Genomic DNA, 18822 nt, shown 5'->3' on the forward strand with positions numbered 1-18822 from the left:
TGAATGTCTCCAATAATTGCTGTGTTCAAACATATATTTCATATATGGACGGTGTGCCCTTATATCTATATTTTCTCCGTGCACAGTTTCTTCATGTGGCTAGTATATTTAAGAATATATTGATAGTTACAATAGAATTGGTCACAATGTAAAATATCTAAAACAATTGTACATAATCAGTTGTATGTCCCTTATTTTGTATCCTCATCCCAATTATATTTAATTATTGTACATATTGGTGGTTATATGTTTAAGTTTGATGTTTCCTCTTTTACTTTGAATTGTTATGGCCACTACTCCGACCACTGTGATATTTTATTTTATTTAGGAGTAGTGGCCTTGCTGCTGTCCAAATATGTACTCAATTCCGTTTCTCATCTGAACAAATTGATTATTAAAAAAGAAAAAGAAAAAGTATCTGTTCTTATCAGCTTAATATCTGATAAGTCTCCTAATGGAGACATCGATAATAAACTGATTTTTAGAATGGGATGAGGTGCCACGGGGCTTGCTCCGCCCTCATCACACGTTGACCCGGTATTGCAGTACCTCCGGGAATGGCCCACCACTCATATTTCAATCAAAAATTAGAACTGTCAACTTTGCCTATATCTTCACATTCGTCTTATTTTGCACTGCCGCTCCGTTTTTCGCCCTTAGTTCTCAATAGATACTCTATTTTATTACTTCTAAACCTTAGAAATATACCTGTTCGCACGTGCAGCCCGTCCTTTAACCACACCAACCCCTAAAAGTTTGTAAAAGTAGCATTTTTCAACTTTCAGCTACATACGGTCCCCCGTAACCAAGGCCGTCGGCCATGACGCCGTACGCCGGAAATGACGTCTAGACAATCACTCCGTCACAACAACAGTCTGCTTCGTCACTACAAGACGTTTTCAACATCGCATCCCCCCCTAAATAGATGTTTAAAGAACTACACACACGCCTGATGCGTCATTACACTTTGTGCAAGTGAGTTCATTTTCCAATATTCATTACAGTTCAGTCGTTTTTTTTTTGTCTTTAATGCAATTTTTCATAGAATTCATTCATTTTTAGCTTTGCTGGACACCTTAAGTATCTTTACCTTTAGTTTATTTAATACATTGGGGCAATTTGGATGGGATTGTCACTCTTACCCACGCGCGACTCTGTCAAAGTCGGGACCAAGCTAATTCAAACTGGCCTGTCTCCCCTTGCCTCCCCGACTCCACTCATTAAGTCCTAATGTCGCGGCCGGTATTCACGTTGGACTGGGTCGCTGCAGGACGTTTACCCAACGTCTGGCCATGTTTTATCGGCACACTCTTTATACATAGGAAAATGGGTCTATTTACTCCATTTTTACATTCATCAAAGACGCTGAATCTCTTCACAAACGTCTTGCAGTCGGGTGTCGCACTCGTGTGCTGTCAACATTTTTACTCATTTGTGCATGTAATATTGCTGGCATATGATTTTAAGCGCTTCATGTAAATAAACAGCAGCTAAATGGTATGTTGTGTCAGTAGATGTACTTTGCCAGCGCAAGCCGGCAGCCGGCAGCCGGCATCGCTTCTCGGCCTTTTGGCAAAGATCTGACTTCATTCCAAGGACCTGGAAGTGTTTGTGCTCTTCATTGGAGCTGCAGCAGGATTGGTGTTTTTTCTTCATTCTTTGTGATTTTGTGTCTAGGTCTACGGGTGGGACCTGTTACTTTGTAACAGATAGACCTTCAGTGGTCACCCCCCAGTTCCTGTTTCATCATGGCCCTTTACGACGCCATGAGGAAGGATCCTATTCCTGCTGCTGCGTTACGACCAGGAGATCAGCCGATGCACGGTAAGGTTGTTTTGCCAGAATCGGCCTTTAACACAAGATGCGATATTTGACATTCTTTCTTCAAATGCTCCTGGCCTTAAAAAGAAGGACATAGATGGAATTTGGAAAACTGATAAGTATGGGGAATATTTTGTGACCTTTGCCAGGGATAATCTGGCTTACCTCTTTGAACAATCAAGTCCTTTGTCCTTTGGTGACTCCTCACTTGAAATCTACAATTATCACAAGCAGATCATTACAGTTCGTGTTCATTGGCTTCATGCAATGGTTAAAGATTCGTTTCTCCAATCTTTCTTTACTGACTTTGGTAAGGTGTTGCGCATTGACCATGAGACTATAGCGGCTGATAATGGGGATCGATGGATCACGGGGATACGTCTTGTCACTCTTGAACTAGACGAAGTGATGCGGGAAGTTCTCCCATATATTGTGAAATTTGGTTCCCGATCTACCATGCTTATAACTGTTCCTAATCGTGAGGCCTTGTGTCTCAAATGCTATAGGTTTGGGCACACCCGTAAAACCTGTGCACAGGCGTGGCAACATGTTAAGGCCCAGGAAACTGCTAAAGCGGCCGAGAGGCTGAAGGAGATTCAGGTTCGTGAGGAGAGGCGGGAGAAAGAGGCTAGGGAGTCAGAGGATGGTCAATTGCTAGTCAATGAGGACGTGGATCTGGTGGACAAAGATGGTGTGGACAGTGTATCTGACAGTCAGTCCGATGATGGGATGGAGGGTGTGCTTGATTCGGGGGGTGAGGAGGCTGGGGTGGAAGTGGTGAAGGGTGCGGGGGAGTGTGATGTGGTTCCTGATGAAGTGGTTCATGATGATGTGGCTCTTCCTGATGATTCTGAGGATGTCCTGTCTCTTGAGGGGCCGGGTGGTCAACCTTCCTGGGGGGACCAAATGATGTCACAGGACTCGGACGCCTTACTTGCAGACATGTCTTTGCCCTCTCCGTCGTCTGGTGGGAAATCCCATGCTAAGGGTAGGGGTGGCAAGGGTCGCCGGAGACCCAGTAGTCCACCTGCTGACAGTGACAAACGGAGGAAGTCCTCCATTCCTCCTGGTGTGGCTGAGGCAGCCAGGATTTCCTCCTCCCCTCGTGGTTCACGTAGGGGTGGCCGGTCTGAGGTTGACAAGACTTAGTATGATCCTCAATGGCAGGCCGTGATAACGATCTCTTGTCTTTTGCCCCTGGACTATGAGTCTTGGCTTGTGATTTTGACCCTCTCCTCTTATGAGGAGTTTCAACGTTGTTATTTCCGCTTCATCTCATCTCCTTTATGTTAGTTGCATTGTTGTATTTTTTCATCGCCTCATGTATCATTTTACATCCATCAATTGTAATGGTCTTTTAGACTCTCGTTATAAAATTCAATTATTTTCCACTAAATTCAATTCTTGTATCGATTTTCTTTTTAAACAGGAGACCCATGTTCATACTTTAACTATTGCTCAGCTTTATGCGGCAAAGTTTTTGGGGAAGGCTTTTTGGTCCTTTGGTAGTAATTTTAGTAGAGGGGTGGGCATTATCATAAGTAATAAGGTCAATTTTGTGATTGATCAGTTTTGGTTTGATGTTGAAGGGCGTTATCTTGTCTTAGATTTGACAGCTCAGGGTATTCGAATTCGTTTGATTAATTTATATGCCCCAAGCAGTGGTGCTGATAGGTCTGTCTTTTTTCAAGATATTTCTAGGATTTTAGTTACTAGTTGGCTTCTCATTGTGGGTGGGGATTTTAATTGTGTATGTATAGGATAAAGCACGACTCCGAGGTTATGCTTGGGGATGTAAAACCCGAGGCAACAGGGGAGAGGAAATGTAACACCGAGGGCGAAGCATAACCGAGGAGGAGTGTTTTATCTAGCTTAGAAACCGTGGGGAAACTTCTTTTTTTTTGCAATAAAATGCCAAAATTTGCTTTATATCGTCCTGAAAAATTCGAGTGTATGAGAACTACGTTTTGATTCGCTGTAATGACGTCAGATCATGCATGTGCCGATTATCACGTACTGCACGTGCAGATTGCTGGTACTTGGGAGAGGTTTTACAATTGTCATGTCACGTGACTAGGACGTAACCAAACATATCCTAGCTGACCGGATCATGACGCACTGCACGCGCAGATTGCCGATACTTGTGAGAGGTTTTACAATTGTCATGTCACGTGACCAGCTTTTTTTTAAACGTGCGCATTCCAACAGTAACCACTCACTTTTACCGTGAACACGATGAGCGACGAGGACATCTTTCTAACCCATGCTCAGAAAATGGACGCTTTCTACTACTCACCATTAGTGAAACCCAAGGCAGACAGATGGTTCAGCAATTTCCCGATAGGACACAAACACGCTTCAAGGCATAATCAAGCGACCGTGTCGGAATGCAGGAATCGAGGGAAAGCGAACAAATCACTCTCTCAGGGCAACATCCGCCACCAGACTATACAGAGCCAACGTTGATGGGCAACGTATTTGCGAGCAGACAGGTAAAGTAACATTTTACGGATTGAAGTTTTAAAAATATTTTTACTTCCAAATTGGTGCCAAAGATAAAATATAAATTATTTGTAGGCAACTATTTTGGAGTAGTGTTATCATTTGAAAGGTACAATTGATAGCGTACATGTTTCAGGCCATTGAAGCGAAACTGTGCGCACTTTATAAACGGACATCCGAAGATCAGAAACTGCTGGTGTCGGACATCATCTATGGTGGGGGAAAGCAGAAAAAGTCTGTTACTGCCACTGCCACGAGACCATCTCCAGATGATGCTACTGCGCCTCCGTCAATTGCTACTGCTACTGCTATCCCGTCATCTGCAGCACCGCCACCAGCCGTTTCCAGTGAAATTGTCTCTGATCATGACTTGCGAGAGAAAACCAAAAAGAGACGCTTCGCGGAATATTTGTGTCACATTTAACTTCAGCTGAACTGTAAATGGCATGGTTTATGGCATCTCAGAATAAATATTGAAACATGTGTGTGTTGATTTATTTTAAAGAACTAATCCGCTACCCCACGCCTGATTTGCGCCATGGGTCAGGTTAATAAATCTGTTGGTAAAACCTCAAGTGATGGGCAGGTCAATAAATATCTTGGTAAAACCTCTCCAGTGACGGACAGGTCAATAAACAACCTGAACATCTCTACCAGAAAGGGACAAGTTAATAAATCTTCAGTATGGACCTCCCTCTGATCAGCAAGTATACTTGTTGGATAATCAGTAGTGAGCGGTACATGCAGACTGGCGGTCATTCCACGATAGCAATGCACCCACGAAACAATAGACATAATTTACCCTAGGTTTCTAAGTAATATTAAATCAGATAAGGTGGGTGGTTCTGTTAATACTCCTCAACAAGGTGCTAAATTAGTCAGACAATGGGTGTCTGATTTCTCCATCTCTGATGTTTTCCGTTCCATATTTCCTACTTAGGTAGCTGTATCATGGCGCAATACTAGTGGTGTTGGATCCAGACTTGACCATTTTTCCTCATCCCTTCTGTGTGCTGTTGACTCTTCAACAATTGATCCTTGTTCTTTCTCCGATCACGATTTTGTGACTGTTAGGCTTAGAGCTTTTGAGGGTATTGATTTTGGTCCTTCCTACTGGAAATGTGATAATTCTGTCTTTGATTCTGCTTTCAAGAACCTTTATAAGGGTTTCTGTTTTAGTCATATTCCCTCTTTAGATCCCATTACTTCTGATTGGTGGGACGAATTCAAAATTCAGGTTACAAATTTTATCAAGGTGAAATTAAAACTTCGTGTTTCTGCTCGTCATTCCCACCATAGGGACTTAGTATCTCAATATCGAAACCTGTGTAAAGCTGACTCTTTCCATCCTGGTCGTTACACTGATCAAATTACTGAAATTAAGAAACAACTTAAGGATTTAGAAATGTTGGAATTGAATGGTCTTCTTGTTCGAGCTAAGGCAAAAGACCTAGAAACTGGTGAAAAACCTTCCAGTTATTTTTTGCGTAAGGAAGCTAAGAGAGGTCATCGGAAATCCATCTCTTCCATTTTTGATTCTTCTGGCCAATTAGTCTCGACCTCTAGTGATATCATGGGCGTTTTTGTAGAATATTATTCCGATCTTTTGGCCGAGGAGCCCATTGATTTACCTCAATTAGATTCGGATTTTGTGGATTTACTGGAAGGTGCAATTACTAAAGATGAATTCTGAAAACACTTAAGGGTATGGACAAAAACTCCCTGGACCAGATAGGCTTACAAAAGAGTTTTATCTGTTTAATTTTGATGTCCTTGGTGATGTTTTACTTCGTATGGTTAATTTGTGTTTCTCTCAGGGTTCTTTACCTACCTCTTCTAAGACTTCTTATATAACCTTGCTTTGTCAGGATGCCAATAATGCATCCAATGTCCGTAATTGGCGTCCGATCTCTTTACTGAATATTGATGTGAAATTAATCTCGAATTAATTGTGCACTCGTTTAGGTCATGTTATTGGGAATATTGTTGATCTTGTTGATCAAACCTGTCCTGTTCCTGGCCGTTCTATACAGGATAATTGCCATTTGCAACGTAATGTGTTGGATTATGTGGAGCAGAAAAATCTCCCATGTGCTTTTATCAGTTTGGATCAGGAAAAGGCTTTTGATCGAGTCTCCCACCAGTATTTATCTAATGTTCTGGACGCCTTTGGCTATGGTCCTAATTTTAAAAAGTGGGTCAAAATTTTGTATCCTGACATATCCAGTTCTGTAATTGTTAATCAACACATCTCTCGGCCTTCATCTGTCACGAGGTCTGTCAGGCAAGGGTGTGGGTTGTCCCCTTCCTTGTATGTATTGTCACTGGAGCCTCTTTTGCATAAAAATTTGTTTAAATGAAAATATTCAAGGTATACAGTTACTGGGGTCAAGGGATTCTGCAAAAATATCTGCTTACGCTGATGATGGGCTTGGATTCTGTAGTTCGGACGCCTCAATCAAGCATCTCTTAACTGATTATTTTTTTATTTGGCAAGGCGTCTGGGTCAAAATTGAATATGTCTAAAACTAAAGGTATCTTTGTTGGTAAATGGAAAAGTAGATCGGATCATCCGTTTGGCATTTCGTGGATCGACCAGTCAAAAATTTGTGGAATTGTAACAGGCAGGAATGTCAGTGATGATGATCAGTTTCATCCCGTACTTTGTAAATTTGGCACTGTTTTAAAAATGTGTAAAGGGCGCACAGTTTCGATTTTTGGGAAAACAGTGCTGTGCAATGTTTTAGGTCTTGCGAAACTGTGGTACCATGGGGCAGTAGCACCAGTTTCAAAGCATTACGTCGCCCTTGTTCAAAGGGAGACTTTTCGATTTATTTGGCGTTCTACTGCTGAGCCTATTCGGCGCTCCGTTCTTTTTAAACCTGTTCTGGGGCGGTCGGGTAGCATAGTGGTTAAAGCGTTCACTCGTCACGCCGAAGACCCGGATTCGAATCCCGACATGGGTACAATGTGTGAAGCCCATTTCTGGTGTCCCCCCGCCGTGATATTGCTGGAATATTGCTAAAAGCGGCGTAAAACCAAACTCACTCACTCACTAAAAACCTGTTCTAGAAGGGGCGTTGGGTGTGTTTCACATTCGTTCTAAATTACAGTCTTTTCAATTAAAACACCTCCAAACCCTTATACAAGGTAGCTCAGCTAAGTGGACATATTTTGCTAAGTATTGGCTTGGTTTATCTCTTCGTCTATACTGTCCTGCTTTTTTTTCCCTTCGTATTCCACATTCTGAGACGGTATCATCAAAATTTTATCGCCAATGTTTGACAGCTGTTCACCTTTTTGAAACCATCATGTCGGATCACTTGGTTGCTATGAGGAATTTTAGTACAAAACAGTTTTACACTTGTCTTATGCAAAACATTGTTGAAAGCAAAATTGAGCCTCTTTATCCCCAGATAAATTTTAGGTCGGTTTGGGCTAATTTACATCATTCTTTCGTCGATAACCTTCCCAAATCAGTAAATTATCGTCTCATTTATAATGCTCTTCCTCTTGGCTACATGTATCTTCTACATACTCGTGGTATGTCTGTTTCTCCGCTCTGTGTTCTCTGTCGATCTGGGGTCGAGACTTCTGATCAACATTTGTGTCCTGTCCCTGTGTTAAGGGTTTTGTGGTCTATCGTTTTCCCTTGGCTGGGTCACCTCTCCTCTGGCTTAATTCGGAAATCTTTTGAAATTATTAAATTTGGTTGGGTTCCTTTCATTCCAGATTCTTCGAAATTTGCAGTGTGTGTTTATTTATTATCTTTGGCAAAATATGCAATTTGGTGGGTCCGTAATTTGAACAAATTTGAACACAAAAACCTTTCTGGTAATGACATTGTGTTGCGTTTCTTGTCTCTTCTCAAGTCCCGGATTCATGTTGATTATTTTAGGCTCTCTTCTACAGATTTTCGAAAATATCTTCCCCGTTTTTCTGTGACATTGATCCAAGTAATAAATTGCACTTTAAACTTTTATAAATTGCTAACTACCCGTTTTTTCTATCTTCAGCACCATGGCTTGTTGCGGTCTCTGTAGTTTGTATACTCATTCTGTATTGCCTAGTTCTCATACTGTCCTTTGATGACAGATTTTTATAAAGTTTAAATATTTGTATATTTCATGTCTAATTTCTCGTCACGATATGGCTGAAATATTGCCGATGTCACGTAAAGCAGTACCTCACTCACTCACTCATTCTGTATTGTTCCTGTTTGTTTATCCATTTCTCATGCTTGTTTTGTGGCTTACATTTTTTGTGTTACTTTGCATGTATGCTTGTCCATATCTGCCGTAGGTCATGCCTTGTTTGTCCTCAATGCCCTCTTTGTGTGATTGAGTTTTATTGTACGCTATTGTTATATCTATCATTAATTTCTGTTTATGTCTGTCCATTTTAGCTTTATGTCCCGATCGATTGACCCCAATGTCCTGTTTATATTTGCTTGCTTTTTGTTTTGTTTTTGTCTTCTTTATTATTATTTCCTGTTCATGTCTGTCCATGTCAGCATTCGGTCATGCCTGCTTTTTGTTCTATCTTCTTGTCGTTTTTAGTATTAAATTCTGCTTCTGCATGTACATCCTAGGTTTAGATCCCGCTTGATTGACCCCAATGCCCTGTTTTTGATTGCTTGATTTTTGTTCTGTGTTCTTGTCGTACCTAGTATTAACTTCTGCTTCTGCATGTCCATTCTAGTTTTAGGTCCCGTTTTGGTTGACCCCATTGCCCTGTTCTTCTTCTTGCTATAAGTTATGGGTTTGTTCATTTTAGTTCTGTTCTTATTGTCTCTCCTTTACTTATCTTTGTTAGAACCACTGCCCCGACCACTGTGATACTCTTCTTATTAAGGGGTAGTGGCTTCCTTGCTATCCAAATCTGTATTTTCAGTTTGTGGCTTTATAATAAATCATTTTATGAAAAAGAAAAAAAGTATCTGATATTGCATTTTCGAAGCGCTTTTTAAGTGGCTGTTTGACCTTCGGGTCTCCCCCTACTATTCTTGGATGGCTTTCCATGCAGGGACCGTGGCGCCCAGTGTCCCTGATCGTTTCCTGGACAAAAAGCGCTGTTCCTGCACGGTACGTGTGAAATCTATTGTAAAGACCTTTAAACGTGAGGATGTGTTAGACATTGTGACATTGGCCTATAAAGGAATTAAGGCGACTGAAATTCTCTCCATATGGAAGATGGAAACTTCAGGGGTGTGGTTTGTAACTTTTTAACTTGAGAATCGAGCCCGCCTGCTACTTCTGGCTGGGTCTGTGCTGTATAGAGGCGTAAAAGTTGAATTTTCCCCTTATGATAAGGAGATTGTGGACCTTCGCATCCATTGGATTCATGGTGTGGTGTCTGATCGTCTTTTAGATAATTATTTTTCCCGGTATGGGACCGTCTTGTCCATTAAGCCTGAGACGATGCTGGTTGGAGGAGCTCCCATTCAGACTGGTGTGCGGACGGTGCAGCTCCAAATTGACAGTGCTAAAGGTGAGAGTGTTCCGTACATCGTTCGATTGGGCGACCGTATGTCCATGCTGGTCACCGCCCCTGGTCGTCTCCCTGTATGTCTGAGGTGTTATCACCTCGGTCGCACGCGCCCCGACTGCCCAAAAAGTTGGCAGAATAGACAGAAGTTGGATGGGCCGGGTCCTAGTGCTGCCCCGACTTCCTCGGTGGCCCCGTCTCATCCTAATCCTCTGATGACATGGCAGAGACTTCAGTAGTGCATTCTGATGATTCAATGGACGTTGCGGATGACACTGTGTCTGTGCTTGACTGTTGGTGAGGGTGTAGTTGAGGGTAGGAGTGTAGGTGAGGGTGTTGGCATGAGTGGGGGTGCGAAGGCTGCCACTCTTGATCCCCTGACCTTTGACGTTTCACAGGATGTTTTGGGGTCACAGGATGGGGCCGATTCCATCATTGCCGATGTTGATTCTCAAACGTGGACCGTTGTTAAGCCTAGATCCATGTCTCGGTCTGTTTTGCGGGGTGGTTCAGCTGGGAAAAAGCAGCGGGTGTCTTCTATCCCTCCTGGGGTGGCGGATGCTGCGGCTGCTACTCTTCATCGTTCCCCGTCTGGGTCTCGCCGGTCTGGGTCTGGTTCTGGGCTTCAGGTAGATGATCCCCAATAATTCCTCTGCCATGTTTTCCTTCCCTTTTGATACCGACCTATGCTATGTCCATCACTTATGAGACCGGCTCATGATTTTGTTTTCGACAGCCTGGTTCTCCCTGCATAGGGAGTGTACTATTTCTTGTGTATGTTTATGTGTTTTCGCGCTGGCTGTTCTGAGTGTTTATTGTAACTTTTGATTTCCGGGGGGTGCCAGGAGTCCTGTTGGGGTGTCCTCTCTGTCGTATGGCAATAGAAACTTCTGATCATCTTTATGTCTATTGCCCGCGTGTTGATGTGTTGTGGGATAACGTTTTTTTTAAGTGGTTAGATTATTTATCATTTGAGCTCTTGAAAAGAAATCATGAAATTCCAAATTCCCATCGGAAATTGCTCTGCCTTTATCTTTTGACTTAAACAAAATATTCCATTTGGCTTGTTCGGAATTCTAATAAATTTGAGCATAAAAATTTGAAAGGAAATGATATCATGTTACGTTTCTTGTCTCTCCTTAGGACACGTATCAGGGTTGACTTTTGTCGTTTTTCATTTTCTACTTTTTCTGATTATTGGCTTTCTTCTTCGTTCTTTTGCTCTCTTGATGCTCATCGTACCTTAAGGCTATTACCTTGTCTTGTTTCAATGTTATCAAAAGATGTTGCTGTCCATCTCTTAGCGCCTGACCTTGCTTGTCTGTCCATTGTAGCCGCAACCGTAATTGCAACTCTTCATTGTGTTTTGTTAATGCTGTTGTTGATTGTTTGTAGCTTCTTTTGCTTCAATTGTATTACTGTTCTCTTACATGTACTTCATGTTTATTCTCGTTGTTTGGTTCTGTTTAATGTTTCTTACCTTTTCTTCTTCTTTAGTCTTGTTTCTGTTAGTGCTGCAGGGCCCGGTTTCAACTGTGATAATTTTAGGCGGCCCCCCAGCAACAGCGCTATACGCGACTGTACAAAATTCAATTTAGGCAATAAATTTTATTAAATGGGATGAGGTGCCACGGGGCTTGCTCCGCCCTCATCACGGGTTGACCCGGTATTGCAGTACCTCCGGGAATGGCCCACCACTCATATTTCAATCAAAAATTAGAACTCTCAGCTTTGCCTACATCTTCACATTCGTCTTATTTTGCACTGCCGCTCCGTATTTCGCCCTTAGTTCTTAATAGATACTCTATTTTATTACTTCAAAACCTTAGAAATATACCTGTTCATACGTGCAGCCCGTCCTTTAACCACACCAACCCCTACAAGTTTGTAAAAGTAGCATTTTTCAACTTTCAGCTACATATAGTCCCCCGCAACCAAGGCCGTCGGCCATGACGCCGCACGCCGGAAATGACGTCTAGACAATCACTCCGTCACAACAACAGTCTGCTTCGTCACTACAAGACGTTTTCAATGTGGCATCCCCCCTAAATAGATGTTTAAAGAACTTAACACACGCCTGATGCGTCATTACACTTTGTGCAAGTGAGTTCATTTTCCCATATTCATTACAGTTCAGTCGGTTTTTTTCGTCTTCAATGCAATTTTTCATACAATTTATTCATTTTTGCGCTTTGCTGGACACCTTAAGTATCTTTACCTTTAGTTTATTTAATACATTGGGGCAATTTGGATGGGATTGCCACTCTTACCGAAGCGCGACTCTGTCAAAGTCGGGCCAAAGCTAATTCAAGCTGGCCTGGGCACTCGTGAAGAGCAACCTCCTCGTGGTGAGTGCTGGGTAGCGCTAATAGCTCTTCCCCCTTGTGGAACCGGGGCAGAATATTTCCACAGCACCCCATTGCTGGTCGTAGGAGGCGACTGAATTGGGCAACCTGTTTGCCGTGGGTTGCGTCCCTGTGTCGGTGGAGGAAGGGATTCTGGTGGTTGAGGGCACTGGGGGCCAGGAACAGTGTTCCTTTTGCCCAACACACCACTTTGACCCTAACTTCACCCAGACGGGTGGTAGAATGGGCCCGGTTTTATCAATCGGCTGGTCATGCCATGCCCTGTGCATGGTCCGCTTTGATGTTGACTATATATTTACTGATATTCCACACAATTATTTTGGAAAACATCAAAAATTGTATGTTCTTAAGTGCCTAGAGTCCCATGCCTGAAGGCGGTGGCTCATAGGCCAATCTGGCATTATTGACCTCCGGGTTCTATTTGTCTTCAGAAAATTGTCAAGGGCGGAACCAGCCTGACGTTATTCTGTTTGACTCTCTTAGCTTCCCTTGTCTGTATTGCTCGAGTATAGCATGCCTGTAACCCTGGTGTTTGTAGTCAGTTTCCACTGCAGCACCGTCCTTGTAGACACTCCACGGTGGGTGGGGAGCAGGGGTGTCGAACATCCTCTTTCCATTATGGCTACCCAACAGATCACTGGTTCTCGACAAAAAAACAAAAGAAGGCATATTGATACATATCCTGCAATATCTTCTGATGAGGATTCTGTTCAAAATATTGACTCTTGGCCTCGATTTCTGGTTGTTGAAGGGATTGATGGTGAGCCTCTCAAACTCAATCCCTTTGTAGTTTCGAAATCTATCGAAGGTATTTGTGGTACTGTGAAAAATGTCACTCGTCTTCGTTCCGGTTCACTGCTCGTGGAGTGTGCAAGGAGACAGCAGTCTCTGAATCTACTCAATGCTGATCATTTTGCACATACAGAGATTGTTGTCGCTGTGCATAAAACACTCAATTCATGTAGAGGCATTGTTCGTGACCGTGCGAAGTGCCTCTCAGATATGTCAGAAGATGAAATTGTAGCAGAATTGACACCTCAAGGTGTATCTTCAGTTAAACGGTTCAGCAGGAAAGATGGTAACAACATCATCCAAACTAATACGTACCTTTTTACGTTCAATCTCGCAAATCTCTATCCTCAATAAAAGCAGGATATTTCAACATCGGAGTGGATGTGTATATACCAAATCCGCTCCGTTGTTTTAAATGTCAACAATTTGGACCTGGAGCGAGATCCTGTCATCACACCCAAGTTTGCTCCCGCTGTAGTGAGTCTCATGATAGCACTGACTGCACAAATACCATCAAATGTGCAAACTGCAGTGGTGTTCACATGTCCACTTCAAAATCATGTCCATATTTTATAACACAAACCAAAATCATGAAAATAAAGTACACCAATGATATTTCATTTAGAGACGCAAAGAAACAGGTAACCAGTGAACCAACCACTTCTGCCTCTTCATTGACTTATTCTGCTGCAATCTCATCTTCTCCTATCAAAGCTGATAATGGTTGTCAAACAGCTCTAAGCTGGGTGTCGAATGTTAAAAAAATACTGTACCAAATTGATACTAATGACACCAGCACTTCCTCTTCATCAGCTTCCCAAACTGAACCGCTGCCGGAAACTGTAACCTTGCCCGAACCTACCATTCAACCAGACACTGAACCAGCCACTGTACCCGACTTGAGAAAAAATAGACTGCTTTCGAAAAGTGAAAAGAAACAACGTAAAAAAGAAGCAAGGGCCCTGAAACATGTTGAGGTGCCTTTTCCCTTGATTGTTCCTCTGGAGGTTCATAACCCTTTTGAACCTCTGGATATGGAGGTTGCTCCATCGCTGCCATTACAGCATAGAGGACCTTCCCCCAGCTCACGATCTCCAATTGAGCCCCCATGATATGTTCCAGTTTAATCCAATGGAATTGTAGAGGACTTCGGACCAATTTTAACGACCTTCAGCTATTAATTCACGATTTAAAACCATCAGCATTTTGTCTTCAAGAAACTTTCCTCAAATCAACAGATAATTTTAATTTAAGACAGTATGATTCCTACCATTGCTTTTCTCCTCCGGGTGCTAAAGCTACTGGAGGATCTTCTGTTATGGTGAGGCAGGGCGTCATTCATAGTCCTGTTCCTCTGAATACTCCTCTTCAGGCTGTTGCAGTCCGTGTCACGTTGAATGTTGTATTTACATTGTGTTCTTTATACATTCCACCTTCTTATTCTCTGCGACAGTCCGATCTTCAGGCACTTTATGACCAACTCCCTAAACCCTGTGTTCTCATGGGAGATTTGAATGGCCATAACCCACTTTGGGGTAGTACTGACAGCAATACAAAGGGTAAATTACTTGAGGAATTTTTCTTAAATAATGATTTATGCATTTTTAATGACGGTTCAACCACTTATCTACATCCAGCAACTGGTACTTACTCTTGTCTGGATTTATCAGTTGTAGATTCTAACTTACTAAGTGAATTTGAATGGTCAGTCCACGATGACCTCTGTGGAAGTGACCATTTTCCAACCATTTTAGAATCTGTGACTCCATCTGATGTTCCCCCATCTTCACGTTGGAATTTTACTAAAGCCAACTGGGCATTATATGAAGTCCTTTGTTCTAACAAACTAAACCCTGACGTATTTCTTGACGTTCCCGACTCTATACAACTGTTCTCCGATGAACTCACTAAAATAGCTGATGAATGTATTCCGAAGTCCTCCTCAAATCCTCACATACGTAAACCATGGTTCAACATTGATTGCAAACAAGCTAGGAAGGCACGAAAAAAGGCTGAAAAATATTTCCGACGCCATCCAATGGTCCATAATCTCAATAAATTTAAAATTGTAAATGCTAAAACCCGGCGCACTTTCAAACAAAACAAACGTCAATCTTGGCAAAATTATGTATCCAAGATAAATTCACGGACGCCAATGTCCAAGGTATGGAACATGATTCAGAAAATAAAAGGTAAGGGTTCTAAGTCAAGCATCCACCATCTCAAAGATGGGGATCAATTATTAACTGATACATAAGATATTGCAAAAAAACTTGGTGAAACTCTGGCTCAACATTCTTCCTCGTCTAATTATGTCCCTCAATTTCAAAAATTCAAAAAGCTGCAGGAAAAGAAACCTTTAAATTTTAATTCAGATAAGGGGGAAGATTACAATGAAGTCTTTTCCATTCGTGAGCTCAATACAGCACTTGGACAGGCTCATGACACTGCTGCAGGGTCTGATACTATCCATTATCAACTGTTAAAACATTTACCGCAATCCTGTTCAATATTATTTGATAAAATCTGGACGTCAGGAGAATTTCCTTCTTCGTGGCATGAAGCTATCATTGTTCCAATACCTAAACCTGGACGTGACCATACAGTTCCTTCCAATTATCGACCCATTTCATTGACTAGCTGCGTTTGCAAAACCATGGAACGCATGGTCAATAATAGATTAACATGGTACTTGGAATCCAATAACTTAATCACAAATATTCAATGTGGCTTCCGTAAAAATCGCAGTACCATTGACCATTTAGTTCGATTGGAGTCATTCGTTAAGAATGCCCTTATAAACAAACAACATGCAGTGTCTATCTTTTTCGATCTAGAAAAAGCATATGACACTACATGGAAGTACGGTATTTTAAATGATTTACATGATTTTGGATTGCGAGGCCGTTTGCCTCAATCTATATACAAGTTTTTAACTGACAGGCAATTTCAAGTCCGCGTGGGTTCCACCCTGTCTGATCATTATAATCAGGATCAGGGTGTCCCACAAGGCAGTATTTTGTCTGTCACTTTGTTTAGTATTAAAATCAACAGTTTAGCAAAGGTTTTAAACGATTCAGTTGATGGATCGTTGTTTGTGGATGACTTTAATGTTTCTTGCCGTGGTAGGAACATGCTTACAAATTGAGAGGCAAATGCAACTGTGTTTAAATAAAATCCAAAAATGGTGTTTAGAAAATGGCTTTAAATTTTCCAAATCTAGAACTAACTGTATTCACTTTTGCAGAAAATATAAACCTCACAAAGACCCTGAACTTATATTAGATAACACCCCCATTAAAGTTGTAAAAGAAGCGAAGTTTTTGGGTATAATTTTTGATCATCATTTAACCTTTTTACCTCATATCAAATACTTAAAGAACAAATGTCTGAAAGACCTAGATTTGTTAAAAGTTGTCTCTAATTCCAAGTGGGGAGGGGATCAGAAAACCCTCCTCCAGCTATACCGAGCTCTCATACGCTCTAAACTTGATTATGGCTCCATCATTTATGGTGGGGCTTGTGAGAGCAATTTAAAATTATTGGACACCATTCATCACCAAGGCCTGAGGCTTTGTCTTGGAGCCTTCCGAACTTCACCTATTCACAGTTTGTATGTGGAGGCTGATGAGCCATCCCTTCCACAGCGACGCATTAAATTATGTTTACAGTATATCTCTAAATTATGTTCCACTAAATCAAATCCAGCATATGGCTGTGTTTTTAATCCTCTGTACAAAAATCTCTATAATAAAAAGACATCTCTTATTCCACCCCTTGGAATAAGAATACAATCTGATGTTTCTGCTGCCCAAATCAATCTTGACACCATAGCCCCCACTCGGCTATTCACTTCGCCGCCTTGGCAGTTAGTTAAGCCAGAGGTGGACCTGACATTAAGTAAACTAAAAAAACCGGACACAAATCAACTAATTTATCAACAGCAATATAATGAATTACGTAACACGTATGATACTCACAGATCTATATTTACAGATGGATCCAAGGATGGTGACGCTGTTGCCAGCGCAACCGTCATTGGATCCAGGACTATCTCAACCAGATTACCAGATAAATGTTCTATTTTCACAGCGGAGGCAAATGCTATTTTAACAGCTCTAAAATACATCCACAGCCAAACTAAACATAAACAGTTCATTATTTTTTCAGACTCTCTTTCTTGCATTCAAGCTATTAAAAACATGTCTTCCACGCATCCACTTTTAATGGAAATTGTTGAATTGTTTACTGATCTTGCTACTGGCCAATACGACATCGTTTTCTGTTGGTTACCTAGCCATGTTGGAATCACTGATAACACGATGGCTAATGCTGCTGCAAAAGCAGCTCTCAACAAATCTGTGACACCACTTCTTCTTCCCTACAGTGATTATAAACCCGTGATTAGATCTTACATCCGTGATCTAATGCAAAAGAAGTGGGACACTCAAGTAGGTATCAATAAATTACATGAACTTAAACCAACAGTCGGTTACACCTACTTGGGCTGTCAGTCCAGATTTGAGGAGGTCATAATGCGACGTTGTCGTATTGGCCACAGTAGATATACACATGAGTATATATTACAAGGTGAGGATCCTCCGTTTTGTGTCCCTTGTGATGAAAGAATCACGGTCAAGCATGTCCTGCTTGACTGCATTGATTTTTCCATCACAAGGGATAAATATTTCCAGGTCAAAACTATAAAGGATCTTTTTAATACTATAAGTACTCATTTAGTTATTGGTTCTTAAAAAAAATTGAACTTTATCATTAATTCTGTTAATATGTTTTGTGTATAATACCTTTTTAAAAATTAGTAGAATGAATTTATATCTGAGATTGTTAGTGGGAGTATCCTTGAAGGGGGTTAAAGTACTGTAAAATTATTGTCCCCCTGAGAGGGTATTGAAAGTCCCTGTCATTCACAGAATATTTCCATTTACTACGCTTTTAAACGTAGAATTTCTGTCATTTTAATTATGGCTATAATTATGTACAATCGCCAGCGACTGAAGGGATGATGTAAATCCTGCTAGGGTCCATGCAGGTAGCAAAGGTACTGTAAGTCCCCATGGTCCCTAGTATGGTGGTCTCCGTTCAGTTGCTGGCCATCTATAGCCCGTTTTTATAATGTAATGTTATGTATAGTGCTATTGATTTTATTATTACATACTAGTTTTAAATTTATTGCTTTGATACGTCTAGTTGTTTTACTGTCCCTCGTTGGCAGGTTTTTACAATCGTTTCAGTATATGTATTCTATTTAACTATTGATAGTCACGATATGGCTGAAATATTGTCGATGTGACTTAAAATTTTAACTCACTCACTCACTCAAGCTGGCCTGTCTCCCTTGCCTCCCCGACTCCACTCATCAAGTCCTAATGTCGCGGCTGGTATTCACGTTGGACTGGGTCGCTGCAGGACGTTTACCCAACGTCTGGCCATGTTTTATCGGCGCACTCTTTATACATAGGAAAATGGGTCTATTTACTCCATTTTTACATTCATCAAAGACGCTGAATATCTTCACAAACGTCTTGCAGTCGGGTGTCGCACTCGTGTGCTGTCAACATTTCTACTCATTTGTGCATGAAATATTGCTGGCCAAGGATTTTAAGCGCTTCATGTAAATAAACAGCAGCTAAATGGTATGTTGTGTCAGTAGATGTACTTTGGCGGCGCATGCCAGCAACCGGCATCGCTTCTCAGATGTACGCAGCTGAATGACTACAAGGCCAGGCTTACAAGTCAAGGCAGAGTCATCGAAAAGTAACTTTCCACGTGATAAACTGTTCAACATTATTAAGAATGCTTTGCCGAGTTTTTCTGGATCGGATTTGGAGGCTTT

General features: G+C 41.5%; 3 pseudogenes; all 3 read left to right on the forward strand.

Moving 5' to 3' along the window:
• Positions 1–366: 366 nt before the first annotated feature.
• LOC139441486 (U2 spliceosomal RNA) lies at positions 367–571 on the forward strand (annotated as a pseudogene).
• Positions 572–4056: 3485 nt separating this feature from the next.
• Positions 4057–4757, forward strand: LOC139441433 (uncharacterized; annotated as a pseudogene).
• Positions 4758–11374: 6617 nt separating this feature from the next.
• Positions 11375–11510, forward strand: LOC139441494 (U2 spliceosomal RNA; annotated as a pseudogene).
• Positions 11511–18822: the final 7312 nt, after the last annotated feature.

This window comes from Haliotis cracherodii, unplaced genomic scaffold, assembly GCF_022045235.1.
Source record: "Haliotis cracherodii isolate W230 unplaced genomic scaffold, xgHalCrac1.p SCAF_40, whole genome shotgun sequence".
NCBI lineage: Eukaryota > Metazoa > Mollusca > Gastropoda > Lepetellida > Haliotidae > Haliotis > Haliotis cracherodii.